At 46.8% G+C, this 18,130-nt stretch overlaps 1 pseudogene across 1 annotated transcript; it reads right to left on the bottom strand.

Moving 5' to 3' along the window:
• Window positions 1-10,399: 10,399 nt before the first annotated feature.
• On the bottom strand, window positions 10,400-16,924 carry LOC309528718 (NEDD4-binding protein 3 homolog pseudogene; annotated as a pseudogene). The gene is made up of 2 exons: window positions 16,615-16,924; window positions 10,400-10,977 (listed from the first exon to the last, which is right to left on the bottom strand). The product of its transcript is annotated as an NEDD4-binding protein 3 homolog pseudogene (transcript).
• Between the last annotated feature and the right edge of the window lie 1,206 nt (window positions 16,925-18,130).

The following is an 18,130-nucleotide window of genomic DNA, read 5'->3' as shown; positions in this document are numbered from 1 at the left end:
GCTGCCGTCGTTCTCAGGCTCAGAATCCAGAGTGAAAGGATCAAACAGACAATGGCAGGGGTTAACGGTCACATGAGAGGCCTGTTCTGTTGCTATGGAGTTTTAAACACAAGCGGAATGCCAGCACATGATGGCTGCCTGCAGCCTGATCCCCGGCTAGACTGGGCTGGACTCCATTCCGCGACCTCCTCCTCTTCCTCCTCCTGCAGCCCCTTGGTTGGCTCCATAATCCTTGTCTTTCCATCCATTTACATATTCATTCTTTGCCCTCTTATTTAGTTGCTAACAACATACCGTATTTTTCCACATATTAAAGGATTTCGTCAAAATTTGGGTGTCGTTTTATACACGGTTGGTGAATGCTCAGGGGTTCCGTCTCTGGCTCTGGTGCGGGCGGCCCAAGCTCTGACCTGGACTTGGGTTCGGTTTGGGGTTTGACACGGGTGCGAGTGGTGCGGGTTTGGGCTCTGGCCCGATTTCTTAATTTTGGGTTCAAAAAAATAAGGGTCGTCTTATACATGGGGGCATCTTATACAGTGGTACCTCGGGTTCCATACACTTCGGGTTCCATATGCTTCAGGTTACAGACTCCGCTAACCTAGAAATAGTGCTTCAGGTTAAGAACTTTGCTTCAGGATAAGAACAGAAATTGTGCTTCGGAGGCGTGGCAGCAGCAGGAGGCCCCATTAGCTAAAGTGGTGCTTCAGGTTAAGAACACTTTCAGGTTAAGTACGGACCTCCGGAACAAATTAAGTACTTAACCCGAGGTACCACTGTACACTGAAAAATATGATATTCTTTCAACACACTTTTTGTGTGTGTTAAGAAAAAAAAAACCAATTGCAATTTTTCCCACTTGGGCTTATATATATTTATATTGTTACCTTGCTGTATAATTTCAAAAGTTCATTTATACAGCTTTTGGGGCGTTACCATTGGCTTTGGTACATTGCAAAAGCTATAGTTGGACATTGATTCTATGGATGTAAGGGCTCAGGAGAGGGGAGTTGGAGAGGGTGGCTGATGGCCATGGCTTCCACTGGAGTCAGCTTTATTGCACTACCCAAAGGCATGACAAAACCATTCAAACACTATCCACGTGGCTTCCGCTGAAATAAATTCAAAGAATATTCTTCTTAGTAAGTAAGTTTTATTGTACTACCCAAAGGCCATGACAAAACCATTCAAACACTATCCACGTGGCTTCCACTGAAAAAAATTCAAAGAATATTCTTCTTAGTAAGTAAGTTTTATTGTACTACCCAAAGGCCATGACAAAACCATTCAAACACTATCCACGTGGCTTCCACTGACTCGTCCCAACTTTCACAGGAAGTCCTCCCAATGTTTTAAATTCCACACCATGTTTTCTATGTCACCCAAGAGGAAATTTTCACCAGACTTTTCCTACTGAAATCATTTGTGGGTTATTATTATTATTTATTTTATTTCATACCGCTTTATATTTTTAAGGAAAATCTCAAAGTGGTTTACAGCATATTAAAACATCAATAAAACAATCCAGAATGAATCATTTCTGAAGAAAGTCAGATATAGAGTATACAGTGAAAGCAACATAATTAACAGAAAACTAAAATGATATCTTAAAGATTTCAAAATGAAACATTACAAAGTAGGTCAACTACAGAATGCATATTTAACACAAAGTTAAGAAAAAATATTAAACATTTCAAAAAAAAAGCATTTCTAAGTGAAGTCAAATATAAAATGCACATTTAAACCATCATATTTTATGCAATTACTTTATTCCAGCATCAGTTTCCCCTTTTCTAGGTGTGACATTTAGTCCGTGCAGGAAAACAATATAGGCACAGTTACCTGGCCAGCATCTCATTTGCACTGTGCTGCTCAGGCTCACCTTGTCAAGCTTCTAGTCCACTGTTTGTACTCAGAGAGATCAGCATGTGGTATGTACACCATAAGGGTGCCGGTGGTCATGATACTCTGGCTCAACACAGTGGTTTGATTATTGGCTTCTGTGTAATAATAGAGATAGGTGCTGAAACTGATTCACAAGAGGCAGAGAAAGTACTACTTCACATTTAATTAACTTCCAGAATTTGCTGCCGCAAGATGCGGTAATAGCCAGTGAGTTAGATGGCTTTAAAAGTAGATTAGACAATATTGCGGAGAATAGGTCTGTCAGCAGCAATTAGCTACAGCAGCTAAATGGAATCTCCACCTACACAGGTAAACCAATACCGTATTTTTCTGTGTATAAGACGCCCCTATGTATAAGACGACCCCTATTTTTTGAGCCCAAAATTAAGAAATAAATTTATTTATATATTTAATTGCAACATTCCGTGTGTGAGATGATCCCCAATATTAAACTTAAAAAATTTGGGGACAATATAGTCTTACACACTGAAAAATACAGTAAGTATTGGGCAATTGCTTACCTGTCCTGCTTGTGGCTTCTCATAAGCATCTGGTTAGCCTTTAATAAAAAAAGGAATATGAAACAATAAAAACAATTATCTATAAAATGCTGGTAGGTGAGATATCTGCCGCTCTGCTAATATATTTCTTCGTCAGCACTGTGTTGTCTGCACTTTACTTTGCTGAAGGTTGGAATGCTATCTTACAGTTCAGCCTTTTTCTTGATTACCTTAATAGAATTTTTCTTGATTACCTTAATAGAATTATTCGAATCTTGTGCTGCTTAGTTTCAAGTGTAAGACCACCCAACTTTTTCAGGCTAGCCTTGCTTGCCACACAGTAATTTCTTCTTCTTTCTTCTTCCTCCTCTTCTTCTTCTTCTTCTTCTTCTTCTTCTTCTTCTTCTTCTTCTTCTTCTTTCTTCCTCCTCCTCCTCCTCCTCCTCCTCCTCCTCCTCCTCTTCTTCTTCTTCTTCTTCTTCTTCTTCTTCTTCTTCTTCTTCTGTTGTCCATTTGTGGCGCAGCGCACTTTCAGCACAGTATAATAATAATAATAATTTATTATTTATACCCTGCCCATCTGGCTAGGTTTCCCCAGCCACTCTGGGCGGCTTCCAACAAAACACTTAAATACAATAACCTATTAAACATTAAAAGCTTCCCTAAACAGGGCTGCCTTCAGATGTCTTCTAAAAGTTTGGTAGTTATTTTTCTCTTTGACATCTGATGGGAGGGCGTTTCACAGGGCGGGCGCCACTACCGAGAAGGTTCCCTGTAACTTGGCTTTTCGTAGCGAGGGAACCACCAGAAGGCCCTCGGTCGGTGCTGGACCTCAGTGTCCGGGCAGAACGATGGAGGTGGAGACACTCCTTCAGGTATACTGGACCGAGGGCGTTTAGGGCTTTAAAGGTCAGCACCAACACTTTGAATTGTGCTCGGAAACGTACTGGGAGCCAGTGTAGGTCTATCAAGACGGGTGTTATGTGGTCTTGGCAGCTGCTCCTAGTTACCAGTCTAGCTCCCGCATTTTGAATTAGTTGTAGTTTCTGAGTCACCTTCAAAGGTAGATCCACGTAAAGTGCATTGCAGTAGTCCAAGCGGGAGATAACTAGAGCATGCACCACTCTGGTGAGACAGTCCGCGGGCAGGGAGGATCTCAGCCTGCCTACCAGATGGAGCTGGTAAACAGCTGCCCTGGACACAGAATTGACCTGCAACTCCATGGACAGCTGTGAGTCCAGAATGACTCCCAGGCTGCGCACCTGGTCCTTCAGGGGCCCAGTTGCCCCATTCAGGACCAGGGAGTCCCCCACACCCGCCCACCTCCTGCTCCCCAAGAACAGTACTTCTGTCTGTATCTTTATATAAGCATTATATAAACAGTATCTTTATATAAGCATTTAATCTTCATTTTTATTTCTGTTCTTTGTATAGCATATCGTTGTTTTATTGCTATGGCTGACGCAAATAAAGATTATTTCTTTTTTCCCTTCTTTGCTTACTCTGCCTCAATATGAATCTACTGTATAAAGGCGACTACCCACTTATACGGGGGTTAGGTTCAGGGCCCTTGCGTACATAAGTGGATTGTGTGTTAAGTGGGGAGCTGAAGGTTTTGCCTTCCTCGTGGCAAGGGCGGGTTAAGGATTTGATAAAGCCTTAGTCGTGGTCGGAAGGGAGCTTGTAAGCTTCTGGCTGTCCCACTAAGGGAACTGGATATCCCATTAGGGTTCCAGGAGGAGATACGGGCTGGTTGATATCAGAGATACCCAATGCCTAGGCCAAACCCCCCTACATCTTTAATCAATAAAGTTGTTGCCTAATTAGATTGAAATTAATGGTGTCCTCTTGATCTCAGGTGGGTAGCAGGTTTACAGCGCCTTGGCAATCAATTCCGGAGCAACACCCTGTATAAGGCTGCTAGTTCTGTGTGGGCCAAAAGCTTTGGTTACTGGGCATTGAACATTAAGTGGGTCAATAGTAGCAATTGCCTCAAGTTCCCTAAGTTTTTCCACTTTAAAATATCAGATGCTGCATCCCCCCCCGCCTTCTGCATCTGTTTTGTGTGACTTGTTTTCATGAAAGAAATTGAGGCAGTGAGAGATTTTACTTTCTTGGGCTCCATAATCACTGCAGATGGTGACAGCAGCCACGAAATTAAAAGACGCCTGCTTCTTGGGAGGAAAGCAATTGCAAACCTAGACAGCGTCTTAAAAAGCAGAGACATCACCTTGCCAACAAAGGTCCGTATAGTTAAAGCTGGAAGTGAGAGCTGGACCATAAAGAAGGCTGATCGCCAAAGAATTGATGCTTTTGAATTATGGTGCTGGAGGAGACTCTTGAGAGTCCCATGGAATGCAAGAAGATCAAACCTCTCCATTCTGAAGGAAATCAGCCTTGAGTGCTCACTGGAAGGACAGATCCTGAAGCTGAGGCTCCAAGACTTTGACCACCTCATGAGAAGAGAAGACTCCCTGGAAAAGACCCTGATGTTGGGAAAGATGGAGGGCACAAGGAGAAGGGGACAACAGAGGACGAAATGGTTGGATAGTGTTCTCGAAGCTACAAACATGAGTCTGACCAAACTGCGGGAGGCAGTGGAAGACAGGAGTGCCTGGCGTGCTCTGGTCCATGGGGTCACGAAGAGTCGGACACGACTAAACGACTAAACAACAACAATAACACCTCGGGTTAAGAACTTAATACGTTCTGGAGGTTAGTTCTTAACCTGAAAGTGTTCTTCACCTGAGGTGCCACTTTAGTTAAAGGGGCCTCCCGCTGCCACCGCCACATGATTTCTGTTGTCATCTTGAAGCAAAGTTCTTAACCAGAGGTACTATTTCTGGGTTAACGGAGTCTGTAACCTGAAGCGCCTGTAACCCAAGGTACCACTGTAATACATAATCACAATAAATGACACACCAAAGATACATTAGGGGGCATAATTTGCCATAGCTGCTAGAAAGCTGTGCTAATACTATGTGTTTGAGCCAGCAATTAATTGCGTAGTGGGCGATTTGTTTTAAACATTTGTTTGTCTGAAATTTTATGAGTATATTTTTAGTTCTTCTGTCTTTTGTGTGTAATTTGTCATGGCACGTGCTGTATACAATAATTTTTTGAGTGAGTCAATAACTAACCGCCATCAGACCTGCCACACAATGTAAGCTGCAAAAGTCATTCTGCGTAGCACCTTTGATGCAAAGCATATTGTAAAAGGTAAAGGGACCCCTGAACATTAGGTCCAGTCATGGATGACTCTGACGTTGCGACACTCATCTTGCTTTACTGGCCGAGGGAGCCAGCGTTTGTCCGCAGACATGTGGCCATCAGAACCAGAGCAGCGCATGGAAACGCCATTTGCCTTCCCACCGGAACGGTACCTATTTATCTCCTTGCACTTTGATGTGCTTTCAAACTGCTAGGTTGGCAGGAGCAGGGACCGAGCAATGGAGCTCACCCCGTCGCGGGGATTCGAACTGCCGACCTTCTGATCGGCAAGCCCTAGGCTCTATGGTTTAGACCACAGCACCACCCACATCCTGAGCATATTGTACTGCTCTGCAATTTCAGAGGGAGCATAGTTAAAGAAGAACCCTACAGACCAGCTCCACCATGTGGAGACTGCCCTCAGAACTGTGACGATAAACTCTGCAGTATGTGACTGATAATATGAAGCAACTTTTCTGGATAAGCTGGACTTCTAAATCATTTTATTTCTAAAGTACTGTATCTGTTGCAAAGCTAGTTCTTCTTAGGGAGTCATGTGTTTTATTTCTTAAATAATAAGAGCCATCAATATTATGAGTTAATTCTGTGTGCCTCCCTGACTTATCATTTAAGTATTACCGCAAATAAAACATTTCCCATAACAAACCTTCCTACCAGGAGCTGAATTCTCTTGGGAGATTGTTGTGAGTGAAAATATTCCCTGTTCTAGGCAGGGTCAGGGCCATTTAGACCTCTGTAGCATGTAACAAGTTCAATCAAGCCCAAAAATAGAGAGAAAGTCAGCATTAGTATAGGAAGAGGAAACATCAAGACTGTGATGATATAATAGAGATTTAAATAGTGGTTTTCTCTGTTTTGCATCTAACTTTGTTTTGGCTTGATTGCTTACAGCCAACCCATGCCAGTATGTGGATAAAATCAAGGAGTGTGATGTTCTGCTACAAATGGGCAAATGTACTGATGAATTATTGGGTGGAAACTGCCAAGCTACCTGCAAATGCAAAACAGAAATCAAGTAATAAACGCACGAAAGTCACAAAGATTCGTCTTGAGAGAATGGTTGCTAACTGAAGAAGATAGAAATTTGGCATTGACAGGAACTTCTCGTTTCCCCCTCGAACTGGCCAATATACGGCATTTGAAGTTATTAGTGTAAAACAGGAGAGGTAATACAGTGGTACCTCGGGATGCAAACAGGATCCGTTCTGGAGCCCCTTTTGCATCCCGAATGGAACGTAAGACGCAACAGCGTGTCTGCGCATGCGAAGGTCACGTTTCGCCGCTTCCACACATGCGCGTGACGTCATTATGACTGTCTGCGCATGCGCGATTGGTGAAACGCGGAAGTAACACGCTCCGTTACTTCCAGGTCGCTGCAGATACAACTGTGAAAATTCTACCCTCATGAGTCTCCTCCTCCTTTCCTATCCCAGCACCCGACTCTGCTTCCCAATTTTAGTTGCCTGCAGACCAGTTTAACCGTCAAGAATGATGAAAAAGAGAAAAGCCAATACAGACAAGAAAGATTTATTATCAAGGTGCTTTCCAGAATTCCCACCAGGAAAACATACTGGCGATAAATTTGATTGGTTGACAGTCCTGATTATTAGTGTTTGTCTGCAACTGAGAAACAAGTCCAGCTCCAGGTTTGGAGAGCCCTTGAATAAATAGACTCTGCTGCTCTCCCCAGAAGGCACCGCGTTTGCCCAGGATGGGGGCAGTAGTGCTTAACAGAAGTTGTCACCACTCCCGCTTCTGCAGCCAGCGGGCTGTTGGCTTTCCTATGCAATCTAGGCGCTGCTGATTGGAGCTGTGAGATGAGTGGGGTAGCATGCCAAAATTCTTATTCCCACAATATTAATCAGGATCCCATTCCCTCCATGTGCCGACATCACAGGTGACATATTTTAGCTGCCGTGACACTGGGGAGTTGGGTGTCACAGCCTGGAGCTCCACCCACTGGTGAGCCAGTGTGGTGTAGTGGTTAAGAGCGGTGGACTCGTAATCTGGTGAACCGGGTTCGCTTCCCCGCTCCTCCACATGCAGCTGCTTGGGCTAGTCACACTCCTCTGAAGTCTCTCAGCCTCACTCACCTCACAGAGCATTTGTTGTGGGAAAGGAGATTGTTAGCCGCTTTGAGACTCCTTAGAGTAGTGATAAAGCGGGATATCAAATCCAAACTACTACTACTAGTCTTCTTCTTCTTCTTCTTCTTCTTCTTCTTCTTCTTCTTCTTCCCTACACACAATCCTTGCTGCAGGGAAGCAGCTTGCCCTGAACTGGAGCCTGGAGGTACAGGGAAGCAGCAGTGCTGATCAGAGCTCCAGGCTACACGCATGGGCTCCCCAGCAGTGTTGACTTGATGATGACAGACAAGTGGAGGTTGGTGGGGCCGGGGCATTTTGTTTGTGTGTGGGTCACCCCTCCATTCAACACTGCCTCCCCAATCCCTGCCAACCACAGAGGGCCAGCAAGCTGTGGCTGCCATTTTCTTTTCCTCCAAATGCGTTTTGATGCTTGTCATAAAGATGGCTTACACAAAATGAAATACTGTGAAAATCCCTGAAACGAGAAGTAATTGACTAGAAATATTATCTTATAGAATTAATCTAAATAACAAAAATTAAAAAGTTTAAGGAAAAAATTAGAAAAACCTAGAATTGAACAAAGCCTTAACAGGAGGCCGGCTACAAACCTTGTTTCACTGAACTATTCAGTTTCCTCAGACCAAAGGAGCATTTCAGCCCTGTTTTTGAGATTGTTTAAAAATTAAAACGGTATTCCTTTCTTTGAATTTGTGCTATGTAGGTTTTTTAAAAACTATTTGTAAAGGCAATACTAGAGTTTTCAGAGCCGAGTCTTTAACTCCTTATTACTACTGCTTGGCTTTCTTTAAATAGGGCTATGTCTAAAACTTGCCATTTAGGTTTTCAACCCCTTTTTGTAAACTCAGGGGAGCGTTTCAGCCCTGTTCTTGGGTTTGTTTAAAATCATTTAAGGTTTATGATTTCTCTATTTCCTTTTGAGGAAACTGAATAGTTCAGTGAAACAAGGTTGGTAGCCGGCATCCCGTTAAGGCTTTGTTCAATTCTAGGTTTTTCTATTTTTTCCCCTTAAACTTTTCGATTTTTGTTATTTAGTTTAATTCTATAATATTTCTAGTTGATTACTTCTCGTTTCAGAGATTTTCACAGTATTTCATTTGTTTTCTGTAATTTCTCGGTTCCTTGACTGTCTTTTTTTCTATTCATCATAAAGATGGTGGTTGTTGACATGAACAAGACCAGAACACAGTTTTTGTCATAGAATCATAGACTTGTAGAATTGTAGAGTTGGAAGGCGTCCTGAGGGTCATCTAGGACAACCCCTCTCCCACAGTACAGTGATCTCTCAACACATGGCTCCCCCTTCCAATTTGAAACCCTACTTGATTCACTGCGGGTGGCTCAGGTTTGGGCTCTGGCCCAATTTCTTAACTTTGGGTTCAAAAATATAGGGGTCATCTTATACATGGGGGAAACCTATACACTGAAAAATATGATATTCTTTCAACACACTTTTTGTGTGTGTTAAGAAAAAAAAACCAATTGCAATTTTTCCCACTTGGGCTTATATATAATTATATTGTTACCTTGCTGTATAATTTCAAAAGTTCATTTATACAGCTTTTGGGGCGTTACCATTGGCTTTGGTATATTGCGAAACCTATAGTTGGACATTGATTCTATGGATGTAAGGGCTCAGGAGAGGGGAGTTGGAGAGGGTGGCTGATGGCCATGGCTTCCACTGCAGTCAGCTTTATTGTACTACCCAAAGGCATGACAAAACCATTCAAACACTATCCACGTGGCTTCCACTGACTCGTCCCAACTTTCACAGGAAGTCCTCCCAATGTTTCAAATTCCACACCATGTTTTCTATGTCACCCAAGAGGAAATTTTCACCAGACTTTTCCTACTGAAATAATTGATGATGATGAATGCTGCTTAGCTTTGGAAATGTGCTAGCAGTTGTGGCAGTTCTTATGAAAGTGTTAGCCTGTGGCCTCACTTGTAGTTGGGGAAACAATGGAGCCAACCATGTGGGAAAAGTGAATATTCACACCACATGAGTGTTTTTTAAGAAAAAATTTTTGTACCCCACTGAAAAGATAAGCTATTAAAAGGCGAATATTCGTCGCAGCTCTAATAATACTCAGTTTCCTTCTGCTTACTGTAGTCACATCAGCAGAAGTCCTGACAAGTTATTCTATATTAAAAGTGATCGCATCCGACAGCCAGCAAGTCTTGTCCTCTGGCTGAATAAATGGACCTACAATAGACTTTTGACCCTATAACTGAAATGTTGCATTCTTTGAAGATGCAATATCACAACAACAGCACAGCAGCTGATATGTTGATCTAAATTCAGTTAATGAGTTTGTGTGTTAGAACCTGTTCTACTACGATTATCTTCAATCAGGCAGTTTGTGTCCAATATTTTATTAATAAATTTCAAATATTTGTACATAGGAAAGAATAATATATCAAGTAATTACATAAGTAGGACAGTGTTGTTGTATGAATGGGTGGCAAACGAAGTTAAAAGAATGGAAATTTAAAAACTAATACAGTGGTGGAATAAACAAAATTATGAAAAGTAGCAACAAGCTAGACAGAGCAAGGGCAACTATGGATGGACAGAAAATGCCAGGAGCAGTGCTGGGAGTCCATTCCATGGATGGCAGCAGTCTTCAAAATCCTCTAGGGAGGAGGTGAACCAGACCTTTAGCTGATACATCTGGGCTGAAGGTCCAGCTCTTCTTGCAGCCGTTTCTCTAGCTGCTGAGCTTTGTAGAGCTTCAGCTGAATTTCCTGCTTCAGTTCTTCCAGCTCATCCATCCACAAACGCCATTTGTCCTCAAATATCTGAGTGAAGGGATCCTCATTCTCACTCAGATTTCTCTCCATGCCCTTCTCAGTCAGCCGGTCCTCGAGCAGCTTCATCACATCTTCCAGGGAGTTTGTGGGTTCATTCGGAGGCTGTGGTTCCCCAGAGCTCTGCAGGGGGCTCAGGCTCCTGCAAGACGGAGGTGTTTTGTCTACAGCCAGGGGGTCCCATGGCCCCTGGGAAGCCCTGTCCAAGGAGTCACCAGTGCGGTTGTTGTGGCCTATGGAAGCACTCAGCTGGGTTGGAGCAGGTTTGAAACATGGAGTGTCGGTGGGGAAGCTTTGGATAGCGTTTGTGCTCTCATCCAGGCTGATGGTGTGCAGCAGGTGACTGCTGAGAGGGCTGCGTTGCGAGGAGCTGCTGGTGCTGTTCTGGGCCAGGCTCCTGTTGCTCTTGGACAGCTTCTGGCCTTTGGCTGATGTCAGGGGATGATTAGCTGCTTGTGCTTAAAATTGTGCCCCTTCAGAGTTTGTGCGGCCCCACAAACCTCTGTGTGTGACAGAGCTCCTCAGACATGTCTGCTCTAGTCACTAGTAGAGTCTGACAGTGGCTGCCTGCGGAAGCGCTTCCAGCAAAGAAGTTCCTTAACGGAAACGCGTCTCCTGGACTCACGACGTGGCAGCTTCCGGCGAAGCATGGGTCTCCCTGCAGTTGCTTCTGACACCTCCCCGCTATTTTCGCTGGAAGTGTCTCTCACCCCTTTCTCTCCCCTGCTGTTTCCTGCCTGGGCTGCTGCGTCTCTCTCAGCATTACTGAGATCCTCCTCCAGAGACCCCTCGCTCCCCCTCCTTGTCCCTGCTTTAGCTGCTGACTCTCTCCCAGTCTCTGGGAGCCCTACCACCTCCCTTTCCTCTGATGTCAGTTCCCTGACATCCACCTCCCCTCCAGGGCCCCCTTCTCCCCCGCCCCTACTCTCTCTTCTGGGCGGTGAGGAGCTGAAACCCCGAAAAGAATCCTCTTCATCTTCAGACGTCTCGAACATTTCCCTCCATCGGTCTTCGTTCCGACTCGCTGAATCCTCCTCCCCCTCGGAATCAGAGAACCCCTCCAACTCTTCTTCTTCGTCGGTGGTGGCGAAGTATTCCCTCCGGAACCTCGCCACTGGCTGGGGTTTACGAGGGAATCTCTGATGAAAAGTTTCAATCAAAACCTCGTCATCTACATCCTCTGCCCTGACCCAGGTGTTTTCCGACTCCGGCTCCCCTTCCCACATTACCAAATACTCTACTTGCTCTCCCTTCCACCTGGAATCGAGAATCTCCGCTACATGGTAGCTGTGTTCTTTTTCCTCCATAGCTGGTCCCCTATTGACCCTCCCCTCTCTGTCCCCTATATACGGTGACAGCAACGACCTGTGGAACACTGGGTGCAACTTCATGTGGTTCGGTAACCGGAGTCTGAAAGCCACTGGGTTGACCTGTTGCGTGACTTCAAATGGGCCCAGTCTTTTGGGTCTTAACTTCTTACAACCTCCTTTAAATGGTAACCCTTGGGTGGACAGCCACACCTGGTCCCCCACCCTAATGCTTTCCCCTTCCCTTCTGGTTTTGTCTGCCTGCCTCTTATATTCCTCCTTCGCCCTGTTTAAATTAAGTTGGAGCTGGCGATGGATCGCTTCCATTTCTTCAACGAACTGTTCTGCGGCTGGAACGCTCCAGTTCTCCCCTTCCCCCCCTGGGAAGGCTCGGGGATGACACCCGTGATTAGCCAAAAAAGGGCTCATCCCCGTGGACACGTTCTCTGCATTGTTGTAGGCAAATTCTGCCAACGCCAGCTTCTCCACCCAATCATTCTCTCTGTCATTCACATAACACCTCAAATATTGCTGGAGGACACCATTAGCTCTTTCCGCCTGCCCGTTGGTTTCTGGATGATGGGCAGTAGAGAAATTCACCTCTACATGCAATAAGCTCATGAGCTTCCTCCAGAACCTGGAAGTAAATTGTTTCCCTCGGTCAGAAACCACCCTCAAGGGGGCGCCATGCAGCCTAAACACATTTTCCACAAACAATTTAGCGGTTTCTTCCGCTGTGACCGCATGTGAGCAGGCTATAAAGTGGGTCATCTTGGTTAACAGGTCTACCACAACCATGATGGCTGTTTTCCCTTTGGACCTGGGCAGATCAGTCATGAAATCTATTGCCACTGCCTCCCATGGCCTTTCCGGCGTGGGTAGTGGTTCTAATAAACCTGCCGGTGCCCGCCTCTCCCCCTTGGCTCGTTGGCATCGGTCACACCCTCTCACATATTCCCGCACATCTTCCCTGACCTTGGGCCACCAGAATTCCCTGGTAACCAGCCACATGGTTTTGTGTTGCCCAAAATGCCCTGCTGTGGGGCTATCGTGCAGTTGCTTGAGTACCTTTTCCCTCAATTCCCCTTCAGGTATGTATAACGCTCCCTTGTAGTACAACGCCCCATCTCTCTCCTCAAAACCCCCGGGTTTGTCTCCCTCCCTCCTGAGACCCCTGAGTTTGTCCTGGGCGTATTCATCCTGCACCGTTCCCTCTACCAGTTCCCTTTGCCCCACCAATGCCGCCCCACACACCCAGCGGTCCTCGGGAATGACATGGGTCTCTTCGGGTGCACCCTCTCCCTCCAAATATTCAGGTTTGCGTGAGAGAGCGTCCGCCCTAACGTTCTCCGGGCCTGGTACGTAACAAATCTCAAAGTTAAATTTGGAGAACTCCTGGGCCCATCTCAACTGCCGTTGGTTGAGCACTCGCGCAGTTCTCCAATACTCTAGATTCTTATGGTCCGTGCACACTTGCACCTTCTGTTGTGCACCAATTAGCAGGTGCCTCCATCTCCGGAAGGCCTCATGAATCGCAAGAAGTTCCCGGTCGTACACCGTGTAGTTCCTCTCAGATTTGTTCAGCTTTCGCGAAAAGAAGGCACACGGTCGCCACTCTGACCCCTCCTTCCCCGGCTGCAGAAGAAGCACCGCCCCTATGGCTCTGTCAGAAGCGTCTGTTTCGACCCTCAGCTTTTTTTGTAAATCCACATGTAGAAGTTGTTCATCAGAGGCGAAGGCCCTTTTCAGTTCCTCAAACGCTCGCTCCGCCTCCCCCGTCCAAACAAACTTCTTTTTACTGCTGAGACAGTCCGTGATGGGCGCCGTCAGGTGGGCGAAGTTTCGGATGAACTTACGATAAAAGTTTCCAAACCCTAGGAACCTCTGCACATCCTTCTTGGTCTTGGGTGTTTTCCATTCCAGCACCGCTTGAACCTTGCCGGGGTCCATGGCCAACCCCTTGTCTGACAAGCGGTACCCCAGAAATTCCACCTCCTTGGTATGAAACTGACACTTCTCCAGTTTCACCCACAGTCTGTTGGCTTGCAGCCTGCTCAACACTTCTCTGACGTCTCTCACATGTTGCTCCTCATTCTCCGAATACACCAACACGTCATCTAAGAAGGCCACGCAATTCTTGTAGAGCAAAGGCCCCAGTACGTGGTTCATGAAGGCTTGAAAACACGCGGAGCCTGTTTGTAATCCAAAAGGCATAACGAGGTATTCAAATGCCCCCAAAGGGGTGAACATGGTGGTCTTCCATTCATCCCCTTTCCTTATACGTATCAGGTTGTACGCCCCCCTTAGGTCCAGCTTTGTAAAAATCTTTCCTTTTCGCACCCTGGTCAAAATATCATCAATCCTGGGCATAGGAAAAGCCGCCGGCTCTGTCACTGCATTTAGGCGCCGAAAGTCACATACCAGCCTCGGCTTGTCCGTGTTTTTTTTATCCACAAAAAACACTGGGCTACCCCCCGCTGCCTTGGACTCTCTGATGAAGCCTCTCTTCAGGTTCTTGTCAATGAACGCTCGCAACTCCTGCATTTCCCTGTCTGACATGGCATACAACTTGCCTACAGGAAGCTGTGCTCCAGGGAGTAAATTGATCTGGCAATCAAAGGGCCTATGCGGGGGTAGTTGGTCAGCTTCCTTCTCGCTGAACACGTCGCTGAGATCAGCATACTGTGGTGGCACCTTCCCCTTCCCCATTACTTCAGTCCCTGCTAGGGTGGCTTGGGCCCCTGCTGACCCCTTTTCCCCCCTGCAGTGTTCTAAGCAATGTGCTGAACCGAAGGAAACCACTCTTTGATGCCAGCCCACCAGCGGATCATGTAAGGCTAGCCAGCTCATTCCCAAAATAATGGGAGCGCCTCCCAAGGTGGCCACATTAAACGCTATCAGTTCTGTGTGCCTTGCCACCCTCATTATCATTGGGACGGTCTGCAAGCTAACTCCTCCTCCCAACAGTTCCCTGCCATCGATCGTGGTCACCTGCAGGGGGTTGCTTAAAGGGATAGTCTGTATCTGATGTTCAGCAGCAAACTCCTTGCTCATAAAATTGCAGGAGCTGCCTGAGTCCAACAGCGCCTTTATTTTTAGGGGGTGTCCATTTTGCAGCTCTAGCGACACTTCAATCACTAGAGCAGGTCGAGGAGCTTCTGGCACGGGCACTTTCACTGCTCTTTGGCCTGGCTGCAGTGCCCTGACGTTGGCAACCAGGCGTTGGCTTTTACCTGCTCCGTTTCTCCCTGCTCTCCCCCCTCAACTGCTCCCACCATCCCTTGCCATTCCTTCCTCTGGGGGCAGACTCTGGCAAAGTGGCCTGGCTGTTGGCAGAGATAGCATTTCCGGGCTCCCTTTCCCTCCTTCTTCGCCCCCTCACTTTGCTTTGAAACTGCGCGCGCGCGGGCTGTTCCGATTTCCATCGGCTCTGCCGGCGGGAAAGCTGGCTCAGGAATGTCTGGAATGCGTAACTCCTTCCAACGTTCCCCTCTCCCTTCCCGCCTCTCCAAGGCTCTTGCCTCCTGGCGCGCTCCAATGGTCAGCGCAGATTTGGTCAGCTGATCCATAGACACCGCCCTGGGGCTCCTGGCCAGCTCGTCTTTCACAGCTGAAGAAAGACCTTCTTCAAATAGCATCTGAATGGGTGCTGCCGATAAATCCCACCCCAATCTGTGAATCAGCATGGTAAATTCAGTCCAGTACTCACGGACAGATCTGCTTCCCTGCTTGCAAGCCATTAGCTGTCTGCGCACCACCCCTTCCTCAATATCGCTGGAAAACATGATATCCATTGCACGAAAGAATTTCATAGTGTCCTTTAGGATATCGTTGTGCGTTGCCATCAGGGGTCGAACCCAGTCCCGCGCCCCCTTCTCAAGATGCCCAATTACGAAAGCAACTCGCGATTCCTCATCAGGGAACTCATCAAACTGCACATTCAGGGCATATTGCATCTCAGTCCTAAAGGCATGGTAATCCTTGGGGTCCCCCCCAAACCTCTGCACCAATCCTGGTACCTTTCTGGGGAACTGAGTGGTTCTCCCCTTCTTGTCAGCATCCTGAGCCCTTCTCTCCTCGAGCCTCGCCGTCTGCAGCGCAAGTTGGACCTCCAGAGCTTGATACCTTTCTTCCAAGCTTGGACCAGCTCCAACCCCTGCCTCTCCGGTTCCGGCTGGGTTGCTCATGATGCTTTCTCCTGCACAGGCAGCGTACAAAGACTGTCAGACTGCTGTCAGGGGATGATTAGCTGCTTGTGCTTAAAATTGTGCCCCTTCAGAGTTTGTGCGGCCCCACAAACCTCTGTGTGTGACAGAGCTCCTCAGACATGTCTGCTCTAGTCACTAGTAGAGTCTGACAGTGGCTGCCTGCGGAAGCGCTTCCAGCAAAGAAGTTCCTTAACGGAAACGCGTCTCCTGGACTCACGACGTGGCAGCTTCCGGCGAAGCATGGGTCTCCCTGCAGTTGCTTCTGACACCTCCCCGCTATTTTCGCTGGAAGTGTCTCTCACCCCTTTCTCTCCCCTGCTGTTTCCTGCCTGGGCTGCTGCGTCTCTCTCAGCATTACTGAGATCCTCCTCCAGAGACCCCTCGCTCCCCCTCCTTGTCCCTGCTTTAGCTGCTGACTCTCTCCCAGTCTCTGGGAGCCCTACCACCTCCCTTTCCTCTGATGTCAGTTCCCTGACAGCTGATGACCGCCTCGGCATGCACATCAGGCTCTTCCATGATACCACCTCGAAGGCAGAGGGTCTGATCCGACACCTGCTGAAGCATCCATGCTCAGGCAATGAGCTCTTGGAGAAATCAGCTGCCTGTTGATGTTCCCGGAAATACCGCTTGGGGGACTGGTTCTCCTGGTCACTTTCATAGTCCCTTTGAAAGCCACCTCCAGATGACTGGTGCTTCTTCTCAGCCCGGGTGTCCCGCTTGCCCCAATGGAAGTAGCCAAAAACTCCACGCTGTGACGTTCTTTTCCGGAGCAGCCCGTCTGGCTGACGCCTGCCACGCAGACCTCCTGGAGAAGTCGGCAAGGAATCCCGTTTCTCTACTCGGCTGCCCAGGTTGCCCATGCTGCCGTCGTTCTCAGGCTCAGAATCCAGAGTGAAAGGATCAAACAGACAATGGCAGGGGTTAACGGTCACATGAGAGGCCTGTTCTGTTGCTATGGAGTTTTAAACACAAGCGGAATGCCAGCACATGATGGCTGCCTGCAGCCTGATCCCCGGCTAGACTGGGCTGGACTCCATTCCACGACCTCCTCCTGCAGCCCCTTGGTTGGCTCCATAATCCTTGTCTTTCCATCCATTTACATATTCATTCTTTGCACTCTTATTTAGTTGCTAACAACATACCGTATTTTTCCACATATTAAAGGATTTCGTCAAAATTTGTGGGTCATTTTATACACGGTTGGTGAATGCTCAGGGGTTCCGGCTCTGGCTCTGGTGCGGGCGGCCCAAGCTCTGACCTGGACTTGGGTTCGGTTTGGGGTTTGACACGGGTGCGCGTGGTGCGGGTTTGGGCTCTGGCCCGATTTCTTAATTTTGGGTTCAAAAAAATAAGGGTCGTCTTATACATGGGGGCATCTTATACAGTGGTACCTCGGGTTCCATACACTTCGGGTTCCATACGCTTCAGGTTACAGACTCCGCTAACCTAGAAATAGTACTTCAGGTTAAGAACTTTGCTTCAGGATAAGAACAGAAATTGTGCTTCGGAGGCATGGCAGCAGCAGGAGGCCCCATTAGCTAAAGTGGTGCTTCAGGTTAAGAACACTTTCAGGTTAAGTACGGACCTCCGGAACAAATTAAGTACTTAACCCGAGGTGCCACTGTACACTGAAAAATATGATATTCTTTCAACACATTGTTTTGTGTGTGTTAATGGAAAAAAACCATTTGCAATTTTTCCCACTTGGGCTTATATATATTTATATTGTTACCTTGCTGTATAATTTCAAAAGTTCATTTATATAGCTTTTGGGGCATTACCACTGGCTTTGGTACATTGCAAAACCTATAGTTGGACATTGATTCTATGGATTTAAGGGCTCAGGAGAGGGGAGTTGGAGAGGGTGGCTGATGGCCATGGCTTCCAAGGTAGTCAGCTTTATTGTACTACCCAAAGGCCATGACAAAACCATTCAAACACTATCCACGTGGCTTCCAATGACTCGTCCCAACTTTCACAGGAAGTCCTCCCAATGTTTTAAATTCCACACCATGTTTTCTTTGTCACCCAAGGGGAAATTTTCACTAGACTTTTCCTACTGAAAT

The sequence above is a fragment of the Podarcis vaucheri genome (genome assembly GCF_965113315.1).
Source record: "Podarcis vaucheri genome assembly, chromosome: 3".
Classification (NCBI taxonomy): domain Eukaryota; kingdom Metazoa; phylum Chordata; class Lepidosauria; order Squamata; family Lacertidae; genus Podarcis; species Podarcis vaucheri.
The sequence above is the reverse complement of the archived record's forward strand: the minus strand, read 5'-3'. Positions and strand labels throughout refer to the sequence as shown.